At 25.9% G+C, this 19,960-nt stretch overlaps 1 pseudogene; it reads right to left on the bottom strand.

Moving 5' to 3' along the window:
* Positions 1–1,196: 1,196 nt before the first annotated feature.
* LOC136997376 (calcium load-activated calcium channel-like) lies at positions 1,197–3,303 on the bottom strand (annotated as a pseudogene).
* Positions 3,304–19,960: the final 16,657 nt, after the last annotated feature.

The raw sequence follows: 19,960 nt of genomic DNA, 5'->3' as shown, positions 1-19,960 counted from the left end.
TTTTTATACCAAAAAGGTGTTTATTTTATTTTTTAAATAATTAATTTAAATATTTTTTCTTAATTTCAATAACTAGTCCTGATATAGTTTGTCGACAAAATATTACTTTTAATTCAATTGTTTTAATAAATTTTCTATTCAACATTTTAAGTGTTCAGATGGGCTTACATATAAGAGTGAAATTATTTTTATATTTCTTTATACTCGTCGTAGGACGCTCAGGATTGATTCTATCAGATCGGCGTCGCGAATTTACATACTATAATTTATTTATAAAAATTAAAGTATTATTTATTATTATTCTCATACCAAAAAGGTGTTTATTTTAAATTTAAAATAATTAATTTAAACATTCTTTCTTGGTTTTAATAACTAATTAATATACAGTTCATTGACAAGATATTTTTAATCCAACTGTTCTAGTAAATCTTTTATTCAATAATTCAAATGTTCAGCTCTTGTGCTTGCATTCACAGGTACAGTCTGAGCAAGTATTATTTTTAACTAGTGTAATCGCTTATTTCTTGTTTGTTATTCAATTATTTAAAAGTTTTACTAGTTTATTAATTTAGAATTAATTAATTATTAATTTATTTCAGCAAATTTATACGGTTTATTAGGGTCAAAATATTAAATTAAATTATTTCTTAGCGGACACTTGTCGACCGGCTTTAAGGCCTGCTTTTAGGTCTGTTTTACCGGCTTATGTTTCATAGTCGATAATTAAGTCTTTACTCTCCCGTCATAGTATTATAATTTAAATATGACTCTAAAGCGACTAGATTCATTATTAATGTATAAATATATTTATAGATTTCTGTCTTTAGTGTATTTATTACAAGGAAAGTAAATTTTAATAAACGAATAAGGTAAGGTTAGAGATCCGAGAATAAATTATATAGCTTTGAATTTACTGGATAATTAGCAATTGAGAATTTAACGTTTATAATCTATTGATGAAACCTTATGTTTCACGATAGCATTATTATTTAAAGATAATTAAATTTATTTATTCCGGGACATCCACCTTAAATATTATAATCTTAAATTACTAGATTATATTTGGTCATGCAATTTAATAATTGAGGATATATCTCTACTGACAACTAATTGATTATTTTATTTTTCAGAAATTTTACGGGACGTTACAAAATAATAGGATGCATGCAAAGTAACGGTAAAAATATTGATATTTCTTATTAATTACTTTTAATTTAAAATAATTATTTTTATAAAATTATTTGCGCACGTACGCATGTGTTTACATAATTTTGATAATTTTATGATGATTTTATAGCTGATCCGCCATATTTAATAGTTAATGATTTGAAAGATATAAAAAAGAAAGAAGGACGTATGTCGATTCCTCTGCTATTAAAAGGAGTAAATACTCCTAGAAAAAGAAAACTGGATGGTAAAAATTACAATTATTATTATTATAATTTTATTATTTTTTAAAACAAATTTTAATATTTACATAATAATACATAATTTTTTTTACAGAAGCAGAAGAATTATATATAATATATTTATTATATATTATATATAAATATACAATATATAATAAATACAATAAATACAATTATATAATAAATACAATACTGGAATTCTTGTTCAATGCATAGTTCAATACATTTTGATCATTTGCATCATAAACTTTTAGCAAATACAAATAAAAATCTTTATTTGAGATATTATTAAAATTATTAAAATTATTATTATTTTTAAATATGTTTAATACATAACCAAATGTATTCAAAGAAACAAATTAAATTTACCTGTCTGATACTCATGGTGCATAATATGTATAAAAATATAAATGAGCATTCCGTATAATCATCGCCTGGAAGATTTCTATGGGATAAACCTTGTATTCAGCTGATTGGAACAAACGGTAATCTCGCAACAGCTCGTCCATCAAATATGTTATTGAACATACTTAACAGTGCCGTAAACGCAAATCCAATAGCAAACATGGATTTCATTTTTACAAAAGATAAGTCTCTTGTAAAAATAAGATTATTATTCTTTAATCTTTCCTCTTCACGTTTTATCTTCTTCTTCTGCTGCTTGTCCAAAGAGTCTTCATGAGCCTCTTTTCTTTTTTCTACTGGCAAACAAAATCACTTTATGCAGATATTCTTTTGTATATACAATTCCTCATATAATACCTCATAAATATCTTGAATACCTCATAGATATTTTGTAGACTTACATTTTTTACTCTGCTTTTCAACTTCAGCCTTTAATTTTTGATATTTTTCAGTTCTATACACCATTAACCATGTCAAACCTAAACAATATATATAAAATAAATATATTAGAACAAATAAATAAATTAAATAAATTATTTTGTTTTTTTTTTTCAACTTATAAATACATTTATGAAAATATTGCTTTTTATGTTTTTTTACCTTTATCCAATAACGCTGTACATATACTGATAAATACAGTAAGGATGGTGTCTGCCCACATATTTGGGAATAAATTTTTTATTTGAAGTTCATATAATTCAACAATTAACACCAAGAATTATTGTTAATTCATTGAACTTCTTTTCCGTTAAAAGTGACTACGTATGCACTGTACAATATATAAGTCACGTTGTATCAGAATTAAATTATGCACTTCACGATGTTATTAAATACATTCGTGTTAATTCAGAATATCGGATATAGCGTGAAATCAGTCTTCTTTTTAACAAACTTGCACATTGTTATCACATGCAGACATTTGGATTTTCAGATCGAATAACCTCTTTTCGATCCGATGACTATCACCGACGAAGCTATTATAAAACAGTACAGTGATAAATTACAATACTTGTGTACTTCCAGTACAGTTGGATCAGTTGATAATGTCACCGCTCTATAGTTACCTTCGGGCCCTTTTATGAATATTATTAATATTTATTCAGAGCTGTGTTTACTTTCTACTTAAAAAAATCTTTTCCACTCATGCACAAGCCTTAACATATATTTTTTTTTAAAAGTACAAAGTAATTATCTGCAATTCTCTCATTTTTTTTTTCTTATTTTTTCACATATTTTTATTTTATTACTTTTTTTATTTCACGCTTTCTCGCTTTTTTTAGATTTCTTTATTTTACGAGATTTTCATATTCTCTTATTTACCCGCTTTTTTATTATTTTTTTTTCATTTTTCCATTTTTTTATGTTTATTGCAACGTGAATTTTTTGGATATATTATTTTATTGGATATATTATTTTATTTCTTTTCTCAGAGAATATAAATTAAAATCAAGCCAGTGTTTTATATTTGCTTAAATTAACCATTACAAGTACAAGTTTTTTAAATTTTATAAACGGATTCTGTATAGAGAATATTTGATTTACAAATAGAATTTAGTTATGTTTAGTTGTGATTTAAATTTCAGAAATATAAGTATAGATATCTAGCAAATCTCATTATATAATTACAAAGACAATATAAAATAAGTAATTATAATGTTCAAGGAGTTAATAATAAATAAATAAATAATATGAATGCACTAATATGTATATATGTATATATTATTATATGATATGTTGGATATTATTTATAAACTTTATTTTACAGCACAATATATCAAATTATTATTGTATATAAAATAAAATAATTTAATAAAAATACATGTAGAAATTTAATAAAATGTTAAAAAATATAAGTATGAAAATTTGTCATTAAATCTATTGGAAACCAGCTTTGGAACCGATTTTTAGGAATTCCATAAATTTTTAGGATTTACAAGATAGGTTTTTGCTGACAAGTTTGGGTATTGCATAATATCTTTCAGTTTGTCGCGAGTTTTCATTTAGTATAAGTTTCATTTGTGGCAGGTAATGGCAAGAAACTGTTTCTTTATATGCATAAAGAAATGGATTGGTCCATAAAAAAATGCATAAAGAAATGGACCAATTAAATACCTTATATACTATATATGCTTATGCGTTTATGCATGTTTATCTGGATAGGCTTTAACTCAGTGTTTATTCGACCTAATCCATATTTTATTAATTTTTATAACTTTATATTTGAGCTTTGGAAATATTACTAAAAAAATAATAAATAATAAAATAATAAAATTATACTCTATTTACCGTTACAAATAATTTTAAAAATTAAATTAAATTTTATTGTTGTATATACATATATATATATATATATATATATACAGGATGTCCTATTTTAAATTATGCACCTAAATATCTCGTCAGAGGAGCCGAAAATAACCCTTACAAAAGTTGTTGGGTTTGGAGGGGGACATCCGATGATGACATTGGTTTAATCTAGGGTGTACATGCCAAGGTCATATGGAGGTCATTTGTTTTTTTAAATAAAACACCCTATTTTTTATTCCAAAATCTAATAGCTGGTGTCAAGAGCTTTTCAAAACACTATAATAAAGTTATTTTTTATTAAGTACTTTTTGAGTTATGAGGATTGAAAGTTACAGCATTTAGACATAAAATACAAAATATCTTGTAAAACATTCAATTTTTGCGAATCTTACCTTAATACTTTTATGCACAAAATAATGAGACAAATCAATTGGTATAAAGAAAACACATAGTTGCTTTCAAGAAAAAATATGTAATTTGTAACATGCAACTGCATACTTTTTTTTAAAACCAGTGTGTTTTCTTTATACCAATTCATTTGTCTCATTATTTTGTGCATAAAAATATTAAGATAACATTTTTAAAAACTGAATGTTTTATAAGATATTTTATATTTTATGTTAAAATACTGTAACTTTCAAGCCTCATAACTCGAAAAGTACTTAATGAAAAATAACTTCATTATAGTGTTTTGAAAAGCCCTTGACACTAGCTATTAAATTTTGGAATCAAAAATAGAGTATTCCATTTAAAAAAACAAAGTTGACCTCTATATGATCTTGGCATGTACACCCTAGGTTAAACCAATGTCATCATCTTATGTCCTCCTTGAAGTTATAAAACTTTTGTACAAAACATTTTTTGATACAAGCCTTAGTTTACGAATAAAATCAATGCGTCACTTAAAATGACTCACCCTGTATATATATATATATATATATACATTCCTTTTTAAAAAAAAGCAAGATTCCTCGAACTAGAATATATCGAAGTGTTGAAATGTCTGTTTTTCGCGATACTGATTGGTTATCTTATTTGTGAGCTGCGATTTGCTTCACTCTTAACTGTCATATAAATTTTGACAGTTTGTTTCTGAGTAAATATTACATAAATAAATAATAATTATCTAATATTAAAGAGAAAAATTGAGCAGTAAGAGAAGGAAAAAGTAAAGAAAAGAGAGAGAGAGAGAGAGAGAGAGAGAGAGAGAGAGAGAGAGAGAGAGAGAGAGAGAGAAAAAGAGAAATAAGAAGAATAAGAAGAAGGTAGAAAAGGGAGAAAAAAGGTATGTATAATATACGTTTATCGGTTGAAGCTCTTACAATTAGTTTTTTACTTTTGTTGCTGACTTAGAATGCGTTTAAAAATTATGAGAATCTTGAAAAGCGAAAATTTTCACGAATCAAGGAGCGCGAGCAGATAGCAAAACCTCATTCTTTATTTGAATTCCGCCGGACTTTTTGAAAGATATTCGCAATTGTTTGATGATATCTGTTAAAATTAATTTCTCTAAAATTTTTAAATAATGTACGTATAAATAATAACAAAAATATTGTTTGTATAAAATTAAAGTACATTGATGGTTTAATTTCATACAAACAACAATCTCCATTTGAGAGATCGACTTTGAGAGATATTTGCAATTGCTGGATGATATTTGTTAAAACACATTTTTTTATAATTTTTAAATAATGTAATTAAGTACTTGAAATTTTAAAGAAATGAATTTTAACAAATATCATCCAGCAATTGCAAATATCTCTCAAAGTCGATCTCTCAAATAGAGATTGTAATTTGTATAAAATTAAATCATCAATGTACTTTAATTTTATACAAATAACAATCTCCATTTGAGAGATCGACTTTGGAAGATATTCGCAATTGCTCGATGATATTTGTTAAAATTCATTTCTTTAAAATTTTAAATATTTAATTACATTATTTAAAAATTTTAAAGAAATAAATTTTAACAAATATCATCCAGCAATTGCAAATATCTCTCAAAGTAGATCTCTTAAATAGATATTGTTGTTTGTATAAAATTAAATCATCAATGTACTTTAATTTCATAAAAATAACAATCTTTATTTGAGAGATCGACTTTGAAAGATATTCGCAATTGCTCGATGATATCTGTTAAAATAATTTTCTCTAAAATTTTTAAATAATGTACGTATAAATAATAACAAAAAGATAGCAGATAATTTTAGCATTAATGATTTTGTGCTTTGATTTGTGTATAATATTTTTCTTTATATTGGCTGGATAACTTAATATTAAAACGGTTTCAGCATTAAAATATTATAGTAAATAGAGTATCAAATTATAATTATTAGCTGAATTTTTAGCTATCCAGGCAATGTAAAAAAAAATATTATACATAAGTCAAAGCACAAAATCATTAATGCTAAAATTATTTGCTATCTTTTTGTTATTATTTATACGTACATTATTTAAAAATTTTAGAGAAATTAATTTTAACAGATATCATCGAGCAATTGCGAATATCTTTCAAAGTCGATCTCTCAAATGTAGATTGTTAATTTATATAATTTAATTTTATACAAATAACAATCTCCATTTGAGAGATCGACTAGAGAGATATTTGCAATTGCTCGATAATACTTGTTAAAATTCATTTCTTTAAAATTTCAAGTACTTAATTACATTATTTAAAAATTTTTAAGAAATATATATATATATATATATAAACTGACTTTTTTTTTGGATGCTTCACCGGAATATATATATATAATTAAATATTCATTATAATACAGCTTATATTTACACTATAAATACATATTAATTTCTTAAATTTTATTAAAGAATAAAAAAACGACAAGAGAGAGAGAGAGAGAGAGAGAGAGAGAGAGAGAGAGAGAGAGAGAGAGAGAGAGAGAGAGAGAGAGAGAGAGAGAGAGAGAGAGAGAGAGAGAGAGAGAGTGAGGAATAAAATAAAAGTGGAACAACAAAAAAAAAGAAATATAAAGAAGAAATAAGCAGAAAAAGAAAAAGAAAAAGTATGTATATAAATAAATAAATAAATGTAAAAAATGTAAAAAATAATGTAAAAAAAAATATTATACATAAGTCAAAGCGATGAAATTAAAGTACATTGATGATTTAATTTTATACAAATAGCAATCTCCATTTAAGAGATCGACTGTGAGAGATATTTGCAATTGCTCGATGATAATTGTTAAAATTCATTTCTTTAAAATTTTAAATACTTAATTACATTATTTAAAAATTTTAAAGAAATGAATTTTAACAAATATCATCCAGCAATTGCAAATATCTCTCAAAGTAGATCTCTCAAATAGATATTGTTGTTTGTATAAAATTAAATCATCAATGTACTTTAATTTCATAAAAATAACAATCTTCATTTGAGAGATCGACTTTGAAAGATATTCGCAATTGCTCGATGATATCTGTTAAAATTAATTTCTTTAAAATTTTTAAATAATGTACGTATAAATAATAACAAAAAGATAGCAGATAATTTTAGCATTAATGATTTTGTGCTTTGATTTGTGTATAATATTTTTCTTTATATTGGCTGGATAACTTAATATTAAAACGGTTTCAGCATTAAAATATTATAGTAAATAGAGTATCAAATTATAATTATTAGCTCAATATTTAGCTATCCAGGCAATGTAAAAAAAAATATTATACATAAGTCAAAGCACAAAATCATTAATGCTAAAATTATTTGCTATCTTTTTGTTATTATGTATACGTACATTATTTAAAAATTTTAGAGAAATTAATTTTAACAGATATCATCGAGCAATTGCGAATATCTTTCAAAGTTGATCTCTCAAATGAAGATTGTTATTTGTATGAAATTAAAGTACATTTATATAATAACAAAATTAAAAATAAATTTTCTAGAGAAACTTATTTTAAATTTTGTTATTTGTATGAAATTAAAGTACATTGATGATTTAATTTTATACAAATAACAATCTCCATTTGAGAGATTGACTTTGAGAGATATTTGCAATTGCTGAATGATATTTGTTAAAATTCATTTCTTTAAAATTTTTAAATAATGTAATTAAGTACTTGAAATTTTAAAGAAATGAATTTTAACAAATATCATCGAACAATTGCAAATATCTTTCAAAGTCGATCTTTCAAATAAAAATTACTATTTGTATAAAATTAAAATACATTAATGATTTAATTTCATATAAGAATCTTTATTTGAGAGATCGACTTTGAAAGATATTTGCAATTGCTCGATGATATTTGTTAAAATTCATTTCTTTAAAATTTCAAGTACTTAATTACATTTTAATATTATAATATTTTAATGTTGAAACCGTTTTAATATTAAGTTATCCAGCCAATGTAAAAAAAAAATGTATAAATAATTACAAGAAGATAGCAAATAATTTCAGCATTAACAATTTTGTGCTTTGATTTACGTATAACATTTTTTTTTTACATTGGCTGGATAGCTTAATATTAAAACGGTTTCAGCATTAAAATAGTAAATAGAGTATCAAATTATAATTATTAGCTCTATATTAAGTTATCCAGGCAATGTAAAAAAAAATATGATACATAAATCAAAGCATAAAATTATTAATGTTGAAATTATTAGCTATCCTTTTGTTATTATGTATACGTAAATTATTTAAAAATTTTAGAGAAATTAATTTTAACAGATATCATCGAGCAATTGCGAATATCTTTCAAAGTCGATCTCTCAAATGTAGATTGTTATTTGTATGAAATTAAAGTACATTGATGATTTAATTTCATACAAATAACAATCTCCATTTGAGAGATCGACTTAGAGAGATATTTGCAATTGCTCCATGATATTTGTTAAAATTTATTTCTTTAAAATTTCAAGTACTTAATTACATTATTTAAAAATTTTGAAGAAATGAATTTTAACAAATATCATCCAGCAATTGCAAATATCTCTCAAAGTCATATAGTACTTATATTAGTCTTATATTACTTTTTTTGAGTAGTGTATAATAATTTTTTATATTTTTAAAATAAATATAAATATATTAATATTTATTATTTCTTTTGTTTCAGGTACTTTGAGTAAAGTTCTAGAAAAAATTAATAAATATGAACAATAGAGAGACAGAAAAAGAAAAAGGGAAAACAAGAAAAAAGGAGAAGAGAAGAATATCTATTCATATTATAATATTATTAATTAGTTGAATATAATTATTATTATTATATTAAAATGTTTAATTATATTGTGTTGTAATATATAATTACGTTGTATATAAATAGTAATTTTAAACACTTAGTTAATATTTTATTACAGTTATATTTATATTATTAATTATTGTGTTGTAATTTATTTTATGTGTAATCTATTATATGTATAATTGATAATAAATATAATGTTAATCTTAATAAATAATAATTGATTATAAAGATGATTATGATAATGATTATGATGATAATTATGATGATGATGATGATGATGATGATGATGATGATGATAATGATGATGATAATGATAATGATAATGATAATAATGATGATAATAATGATGATGATAACAATGATGATAACTATGATGATAATAATGTTGATATTTATCATTTTCCTACATATTTACATGCATTAAAAAAATTCTTTATATATAATTTTTATTGTATACTAACAATTAAAAGAATAAAACAAACTAAATTTTGATAACATATTTGTTTAAATTTAATAAATAGAATTTTATAATTAATGTAATTATATAAATATATATAATATAATATAAATAATATAAATATAATATAAAATTAATATAGTGTATACTTATATTTTTGTCAAATGCCGAAGCGTAAGAAAGAGCGTACTTTAAACGAAGAACTTGAATTTCAACGACAATGTCGTGAAAGAATTGCAGAAAATCAACATCGTCGTTATTCTGTTGCTAAAGAAATAAAAAATAAATTAAAAACAGTTAATTATAGAAAATATGCTATAAGAGTTACTGGTACAATACATGATAATCATATAACAGAACTGAACAAAGAACATTCTTTAGATATTACACTAATAAACAAAGAAATTAGTTGCACTGGTAACATACATACTAATCGCATAATAGAAATAAATGAAGAAATAATTGAAGGAAATCCTGGAAATACTATATCATTAAATCAGCAAAGTTATGCAGAATATCTATCTTATTATCGATCACAGAAAAAACAACAACCTTGTTTAAATATTAATAATACAATATTAATTGACGACATAAATGAATACTATATTGGTTCTATGGATGTGTCTTGTGTTCATTGCAATGCAAAATATTTTGCAGCCGAAAAAATATCTAATAAAGGCAATTCATTTCACGATTGCTGCAATCATGGCGCAGTGTATTTGCAACCATTGCCTGAATTTCCTCAATTTATTTATAATTTATTTGATGGTAGTCATGTAAAATCTAATGATTTTTTTCAACATATTCGTAGTTATAATAGTTCATTTTCATTTGCATCATTTAATGCCAATTTAATTAATTTTCAAAATAGACGACCTGGTCCGTACTGTTTTAAAATACAAGGACAGATTTATTATCAAATTAATACAGCGTTATATGCTGCGCAAAATGAAAGTCCTTCTTACGGTCAACTTTTTATTGTGGATTTAAATGAAGCGATCGATCATCGTCTTAATCAAAATTCGTGTTTAGATTTTGAAATTGTTCAAAACTTTGAACATATAATGCGGAGATCTAATGTATTTGCTCAATCTTATCAAATGATGGGTGAAGAATTAGAAAATCAACGACGTTTGGAAATGGAATCTGGTGATTTGTTACCAGGATTACAATTATCATTTACTTTAAGATCAGGTATGGATCGACGTCGATATAATGCTCAAAGAACTAATGAAGTTGCAGCTGTTTTTCGTACTACTGCTGATGGAGAAATTCCAGAATCATATGTTACAATACGTAATAAAAATACTAAAATTTTGCAAAAAGTAAGTACTATGGATCCAAATGTTGAACCATGGATATATCCATTATTTTATCCATATGGCACTCAAGGTTGGCATCGTGATTTAACAAAATTAAATAGCAATAAACGAATAACAAGAGGACAATATATTAAATATCGTATGGCTATTCGTGATGAATTTAATGTTTTTATATTAGGTCGTCGCTTATTTCAACAATGGCTTGTGGATAATTATGTAAAAATGCAAAAGGATAGAATTGATTATTGCAAAACTCATCAAAAAGAACTACGTTCTGAAACATATCAAGGTTTAAGAGATTATATACAAACTATGGCAAATAATTTAAATGGACGTATTGGCAAAATGGTAATACTTCCTTCCACATTTATTGGATCACCACGTAATATGATGCAAAATTATCAAGATGCAATGTCAATTGTTAGTAAATTTGGAAAACCAGATCTTTTCATTACAATGACTTGTAATCCAAAATGGCGTGAAATTGAAGAAAATCTTTTGCCTGGTCAGCAAGCTTCTGATAGACCTGACATTTGTGTGCTCGCGTTTTTAACATTAAAAAAAATTATTTAATTGACTTGATTGTTATGCAAAAATTTTTTGGTGAAGTAGCAGCGTTTGTGTATGTTATTGAATTTCAAAAACGTGGTTTGCCTCATGTTCATATGTTGATTACTTTAAAATATAATTTTAAAATAACAACTCCACAGATTGTTGACAAATATATTTCTGCTGAAATTCCTGATCCATCTGACAATCGTATTTTACATGATATAGTTATGAAGCATATGATTCATGGACCTTGTGGTGATTGGTGTTTGGTAGATGATAAATGTTCGAAACATTATCCGAAATCTTATTTTGAAGAGACTAAAATGGATGAAGATGCTTATCCCTATTATTGTCGACGAAATAATGGTAAAAATTTTAAACGTCCTGGTGGTTATATAGTTGATAATCGTTATGTTGTTCCATATTGTCCTACTTTATCGATTATATTTAATTGTCATATTAATGTCGAAGTAGTTTCAAGTATCAAATCAGTTAAATATCTATATAAATATATTTATAAAGGGCACAATGTTGCTGCTATAACCATTGAACCAATAACAGAAAATGTAATTATTGATCATGATGAGATACACAATTATATCGAAACTCGTTATGTTGGACCTGTAGAAGCCTGTTGGCGTATCCTTGGTAAGAAGTTACAAGATAAAAGCCATACTATCAAGAGACACGGTAGTGTCTCGCGCCAAGTTCACGCGCAGCGCGCAACGCAAGCGCAAGACCGACCGTGTATCTTTACGCGAGCCCGAAAGTTGAGACGAGCCGAGATTATCGGATCTCGATAACGGCTGGGCCGATTGAGTTGGCAATAGGCTCAATCGATAGCGCATACCCAAATTACAAAAGAAAAGTCTGCTTGTTTTTGCTCTGTGTGCTTTATAAAAATAAATATATGCATTCAAAGTCGAGAAATCTAGAAAATCATCATCTCGCTAGGATGTCGCGTTGAGATGTATGTCGCTCGTGTCTTATTGGTCAGCGTCATTCTAACATGGCGGCGCTCAGACCTGTCAGCTCGCAGTTTTGATGTATATATTAATTACATTTATATATTAGTATCGGTCGTAAAATGTATAATAACGTGTTGTGGAGACGAATAAAGATAGTGTATATCAAAAATAATAGTATTCTTCATAAAAAAAATTTTTTTCGATCTTAAAGTGCAGAAGTGTACACTCTCAGTATTCTGTAGTTAGTTAATTAGTGGACAGAAATAGCGTTTTCGATTATACAGGATTTGAACGACCCAAGATTGGTTAATGACGTCATTGCAACCTCTCCACCAATGAAAGACTTGCATTTATAGTAAAATAGTGATTGATCAACCCTAGATCGTTCAAACCCCGTTTATTCGAAAACGCTAAAAGTGTACTTTGTGCAGATGGTGGAATCTGCAAGTTTCTGAAGTTAGGTGCGCTGATGGCGCTGAGATGCCGCGCGGCGCGCGCTTACGTTTGTTTGGCTATTTGCTCATTTAAATTTTTAGATGTTACATAGAAAAATATTAAAATTTTATAGTTATTTGAGTTATTAATTACTAAAGATGTCCGAATAAGCGTGTATCAATCCAGCCTGCCGCCGAATGCAAGCGCGCGAAGAGATACAACCGCTCAGCGATTATGATCGCTTTCAAGCGTTTCAAAAATCCTCCTTCCTAAGTGATAAAAATATCGAAGTTGTTTTAATAGATTTGCCATATGATTAAAATGTTTATAATCAGTACAGCAGCGTTACAAACTTTTGTCCTAGGTTTCCACGCACACAATCGAGGGACCATGTTCATGTGCTGCGCAGAACGCTTTACGCAGCACATGAACATGGTCTTTTGATTGTTGCGTGGTAACCCAAGCCAAGAATTGGTAACGCTGGAATACAGACTAATGCAGGCAGAAAATTATTAAAATTTTATAGAAAGAAAATTTAAGCATTTGTTATTGGCATTTAAAAATGTAATAACTATACAAAAATGAGTTAAAGATTTTTGGAATTTTAAAACAATCTATTTCTCTTATTTCATATAAAACACTAAATAAATTTTTACTGTACGAACAATTACAATATCATTAACATTAATTTAACTTTTTTAATAAAAAAAATTTCCAATTAATGCATCTCAATATAATATTTATTTATTAAAACATCTTTTATTTACTATCTACATTGAGTTTACATTTTATAAAGTACAAACATTGTTTTTTTATCTAAATAAATTTCCATTAAGTTTTATGAATACTATTCGAACTCGTATTAAAAGCTTTGCATTCTAACACACACGAAAAATGGAGACATCTAATTCTACAGCCGGCAAAACTTCGTCGAATAACAATACCACGCGTGGTGAGAAAGTAAGTGCATTATAGCAAGTCATTTTATAAAATTAATTTTATCCCGAAATTAATTCGTTTGGTGAAAACATTGGAAGATAGTTTTTCATTTACATTATACTCGTGCACAAAAATAAACTATAATATTACAAATAGAGAACATGAACTTTAAGGTACATCTAAATATACACGCAAACCTTCCAAAAAAAGTTGTTGTATATATAAACACGCAAACCTTACAAAAAAGTTGTTGTGTATTTTACCTAACAAAAAAGTTGTTGTATATTTGAAAATCAACAAATTACCTTTTTAAAAAAAGGTAAAGAAAAGGCGCCAAGTGCACGCAAATCTTCCAAAAAAAGTTGTTGTATATATAAACCTTTCAAAAAAAGCTGTCGTATATATTATATATTAACCTTCCAAAAAATTTATCTTCCACAAAAAAATGTATATATATTAACAAATAACAAACCTTTCAAAAAAAGTTGTTGTATATATAACCAAATAAAAATTTGCTATATATTCTGCCTATAAAAGAGATGATATCAGAAAATGACGCCAAGTTTAAATAAAAAACCTTTCAAAAAAAGTTGTATGTATATATTTAAAAAAAAGTTGTATATACCAAATAAAAATTCGCTATATATTCTGCCTATAAAAAAGGTGATATCAGAAAATGACGCCAAGTTTAAATAAAAAACCTTTCAAAAAAACTTGTATGTATATATTTTAAAAAAAGTTGTATATACCAAATAAAAATTCGCTATATATTCTGCCTATAAAAGAGGTGATATCAGAAAATGACGCCAAGTTTAAATAAAAAACCTTTCAAAAAAACTTGTATGTATATATTTTAAAACAAGTTGTATATACCAAATAAAAATTCGCTATATATTCTGCCTATAAAAGAGGTGATATCAGAAAATGACGCCAAGTTTAAATAAAAAACCTTCTAAAAAAACTTGTATGTATATATATTACGAAAAAGGATTATATTTATTATATTTAATTATATTTATTATATTTATTTATTAAAAAATTTTTCAAATTTAATCAAAATAAAAAAATATTACAAAATTTCGCAAAAAACTTGGCGCTGCTGTACTAAACTATTAATTTACATAAGATTCGCATCGCAATACTTTAACATGCTCCTAATCATTCCAACATACTTTAATCTATAGTATATGTGACGTAATACTATAGTTTAGTTTGGAGTATTAGAACGAGTAGGAGCATGTTAGAGCAAGCGATGCAAACAAATTTCGGCTCAAACAGACTAGAGCGACGAAGCGGCAAGTGGCGATGCTATAGCCAATCAACTTACAATTTTACCGTAAGAACAAGAGTTTAATTGGCTATCGCGTCGCCGTTTGCCGCTCTGGTCAGTTTGAGTCATTATAACACTTAATCATGTAAATTGTAAAATTATTGCTCATTTTCATTCTCTATAATATTTTAAGATGTATTTAACATGTAGTTCAGTACAGCAGCGCCAAGTTTTTTGCGAAATTTTGTAATATTTTTTTATTTTGATTAAATTTGAAAAATTTTTTAATAAATAAATATAATAAATATAATTAAATATAATAAAAATAATCCTTTTTCGTAATATATATACATACAAGTTTTTTTAAAAGGTTTTTTATTTAAACTTGGCGTCATTTTCTGATATCACCTCTTTTATAGGCAGAATATATAGCGAATTTTTATTTGGTATATACAACTTGTTTTAAAATATATACATACAAGTTTTTTTGAAATGTTTTTTATTTAAACTTGGCGTCTTTTTCTGATATCACCTCTTTTATAGGCAGAATATATAGCGAATTTTTATTTGGTATATACAACTTTTTTTAAAATATATACATACAAGTTTTTTTGAAAGGTTTTTTATTTAAACTTGGCGTCATTTTCTGATATCACCTTTTTTATAGGCAGAATATATAGCGAATTTTTATTTGGTATATACAACTTTTTTTTAAATATATACATATACAACTTTTTTTGAAAGGTTTTTTATTTAAACTTGACGTCATTTTCTGATATCACCTCTTTTATAGGCAGAATATATAGCAAATTTTTATTTGGTTATATATACAACAACTTTTTTTGAAAGGTTTGTTATTTGTTAATATATATACATTTTTTTGTGGAAGATAAATTTTTTGGAAGGTTAATATATAATATATACGACAGCTTTTTTTGAAAGGTTTATATATACAACAACTTTTTTTTGGAAGATTTGCGTGCACTTGGCGCCTTTTCTTTACCTTTTTTTAAAAAGGTAATTTGTTGATTTTCAAATATACAACAACTTTTTTGTTAGGTAAAATACACAACAACTTTTTTGTAAGGTTTGCGTGTTTATATATACAACAACTTTTTTTGGAAGATTTGCGTGTATATTTAGATGTACCTTAAAGTTTATGTTCTCTATTTGTAATATTATAGTTTATTTTTGTGCACGAGTATAATGTAAATGAAAAACTATCTTCCAATGTTTTCACCAAACAAATTAATTTCGGGATAAAATTAATTTTATAAAATGACTTGCTATAATGCACTTACTTTCTCACCACGCGTGGTATTGTTATTCGACGAAGTTTTGCCGGCTGTAGAATTAGATGTCTCCATTTTTCGTGTGTGTTAGAATGCAAAGCTTTTAATACGAGTTCGAATAGTATTCATAAAACTTAATGGAAATTTATTTAGATAAAAAAACAATGTTTGTACTTTATAAAATGTAAACTCAATGTAGATAGTAAATAAAAGATGTTTTAATAAATAAATATTATATTGAGATGCATTAATTGGAAATTTTTTTTATTAAAAAAGTTAAATTAATGTTAATGATATTGTAATTGTTCGTATAGTAAAAATTTATTTAGTGTTTTATAATGCGTTTACCAGTCCATCTTCCTAACGAACAAAATATTATAATTGAAAATGAATCTAATGAAGACACAATAACTTCTGCATTAAGCCAGGTTACTATGTTAATCGATTATTTTTCATTAAATTTGCGTGATGAAGAAGCAAGACAATATTTATATATTGAAATTCCACGCTATTATACATTTAAAAAAGAGAAAATTAATGATAGAAATGTGTCACACTGGGTTAAACGCAAAAGTCACTATAATTGCATAGGACGAATGTATTCTGTTAGTCCATCTCAAACAGAATTATTTCATTTACGATTATTATTACTTACAATAAAGGGGGCTACAAGTTTTAATAATTTAAGAACTGTAAATGGAGAATTATGTCAATCATTTACGGCAGCATGTTTGGCTTTAGGTTTAATCGAAGATGATGATGAATGGAATCGAGTTATGAATGAAGCTGTTGGATGAATGATGCCACGACAACTTCGTAAATTATTTGTACGAATATTATTACATTGTCAGCCATTACATCCTGAAGAATTATGGGATAACTTTAAAACAGCTTTGTCGGAGGATTATGTTCGACATTTTGGTATGTTACAAGGACAGAAGAAAGCATATATACAAATCAATAATATGCTTTGTACTGAAGGCAAAAGTCTTGCTGATTTTCCACAAATGGAGCAATTATTAGAAACTGAGTTGTTAAACGAAGAGAATGATTATGTGATATTTGAACAAGCTATGGAAATAGGTACCAAACAATATAAACAATTAAATGATAAACAAAAAGAAATAGTTGATCTTGTGTTGAATAAATTAGATAACAATATTTATAATAATAATTATTGTTTTCATATTGATGGTCCAGGTGGATCAGGTAAAACATTTATATATACAACTATTTATCATTTAGCAAAAATTAGAAAGAAACACGTGTGTGCAATGGCTTTTACGGGTATTGCAGCGACATTATTACCTGCTGGAAAAACAGTTCATAAGACATTTGGATTGCCGGTTCCATTATTTGCTGATTCAACATCTGCTATTAAAATCCAATCAAAGGAAGCTCAATATTTGAAAAATACAGATATTTTTATCTGGGATGAAGCACCAATGTCACCACGATATGCTTTAGAAATTATGGATCGAACATTGCGTGATATTATGAACAATAATTTACCTTTCGGTGGAAAAATTGTTTTATTAGGTGGTGATTTTAGACAACTTCTGCCTATAAAAGTACATGGTACTCGAAATAAAATTGTGAATCTTTCTATTAAATTTAGTGCTATTTGGAAACATTTTGTAAATTATTCTTTAACACAAAATATGAGAGTTCTTCCAGAAGAAATTGAATTTGCAAAATTTCTTTTAGATATGGGAGATGGCATATTGAATGATTCTAATGATAACATACAAATTCCTAAATGTTGTATAGCACCTTAATTAATGCTGATATTGTAGAAGATATATATGGCGATTTAATACGGAAAAAGGAATTTACCAAAATGGCTAAATGTGCTATACTTTCTGCAAGAAATACTGACGTAGATGAAATTAATAAAAAAGTTGTTGAATTATTAGATATAACTAATGAACGAATTTATACAAGTGTTGATAGTACTATGAATTGTGATGATAATGGCGATATTGGTGAAGCTTTGTTACCAGAATATTTAAACAGTTTATCTCCATCATGTCTTCCTTCTTATGAATTACGTTTAAAGCCAAATTGCATTATTATGTTGATTAGAAATCTTAGTATCAATGAAGGTCTTTGTAATGGTACTAGAATAATGATTATAGAACTTACAGATCATTTATTGAAATGTAAAATCTTAACGGGTGATAAGACAGGAGATATCGTTTTTTTAAATCGTATAACATTATATTGCGAAAATGTATATCCTTTTACCTTTTCAAGAAGACAGTTTCCAGTAAAATTAGCATTTGCTATGACAATTAATAAATCACAAGGGCAAACGTTTGATAGAGTAGAAATAGATCTTCGCATAGATGTTTTTAATCATGGGCAATTATATGTTGCTTTCTCAAGAGTTCGTTCTTGGCAAGCATTAAAAGTTTTTCTTGGTAATCAACGAGATAATAGACACGTTAAAAATTATATATATAAAGAAATATATATGTGAAATAAAAATATATATTAAACTGAAAGCTGTATTTAAAGATGTATGTTATAGTTAATTATGTAATTAACAAATATCATCGAGCAATTGCAAATATTATACGTCGATTTTGATGACATTGGAACCATCGGTTATTTACTTCCTCGAAGCAAACTAAAGTTTTACTTTTTTTTATATGTATAAATGGACATATATGGCGCTAAATGTATTAATTATTGCTCTGCAGTTCGCTGGATATATTTATTAATTTCTTTATTTATTAATTTTTAAATAATGTAATTAAGTACTTGAAATTTTAAAGAAATGAATTTTAAGAAATATCGTCGAGCAATTGCAAATATCTCTCAAAGTCGATCTCTCAAATAATACATTGATGATTTAATTTTATACAAACAATAATCTCCATTTGAAAGATCGACTTTGAGAGATATTTGCAATTGCTAGATGATATTTGTTAAAATTTATTTCTTTAAAATTTTTAAATAATGTAAAAAAGTATTCATAAAAGTACTCATAAAAAAACACTCGGATTAATAAGAAGCATAAAGAACAGCGTGCACGGAGAGGAAAGCATGTACTGGAAGTGGTGCGCGCTATAGATATGAGAATTTTTAAAATTATTACTTACCTTTTTTTTACTTTTCTCTTTTATCCTTTCCTTCTCCTTTTTTCACTTTTTCACTCTTTTTTCATTCTTTTTAAAAAAATGCGTTTTTTGAACAGGGAATACGTCTATACAATTTGACAGCTTGAAAAAATGTAAACAAGAGTGGATATGCGAAGCTAAATAGCGCGCGCGAAGCGCGCGCCTGTGTTGTTCTAGTATTATATAAATAATTATTTAATAAGAATTTTTGATTATTTAATTATTCATATAATATATTATTAAATTTATATTAAAATATTTAAATCTATAAAAAAATAAAAAAAAA

The sequence above is a fragment of the Linepithema humile genome, chromosome 1 (genome assembly GCF_040581485.1).
Source record: "Linepithema humile isolate Giens D197 chromosome 1, Lhum_UNIL_v1.0, whole genome shotgun sequence".
Classification (NCBI taxonomy): domain Eukaryota; kingdom Metazoa; phylum Arthropoda; class Insecta; order Hymenoptera; family Formicidae; genus Linepithema; species Linepithema humile.
The sequence above is the reverse complement of the archived record's forward strand: the minus strand, read 5'-3'. Positions and strand labels throughout refer to the sequence as shown.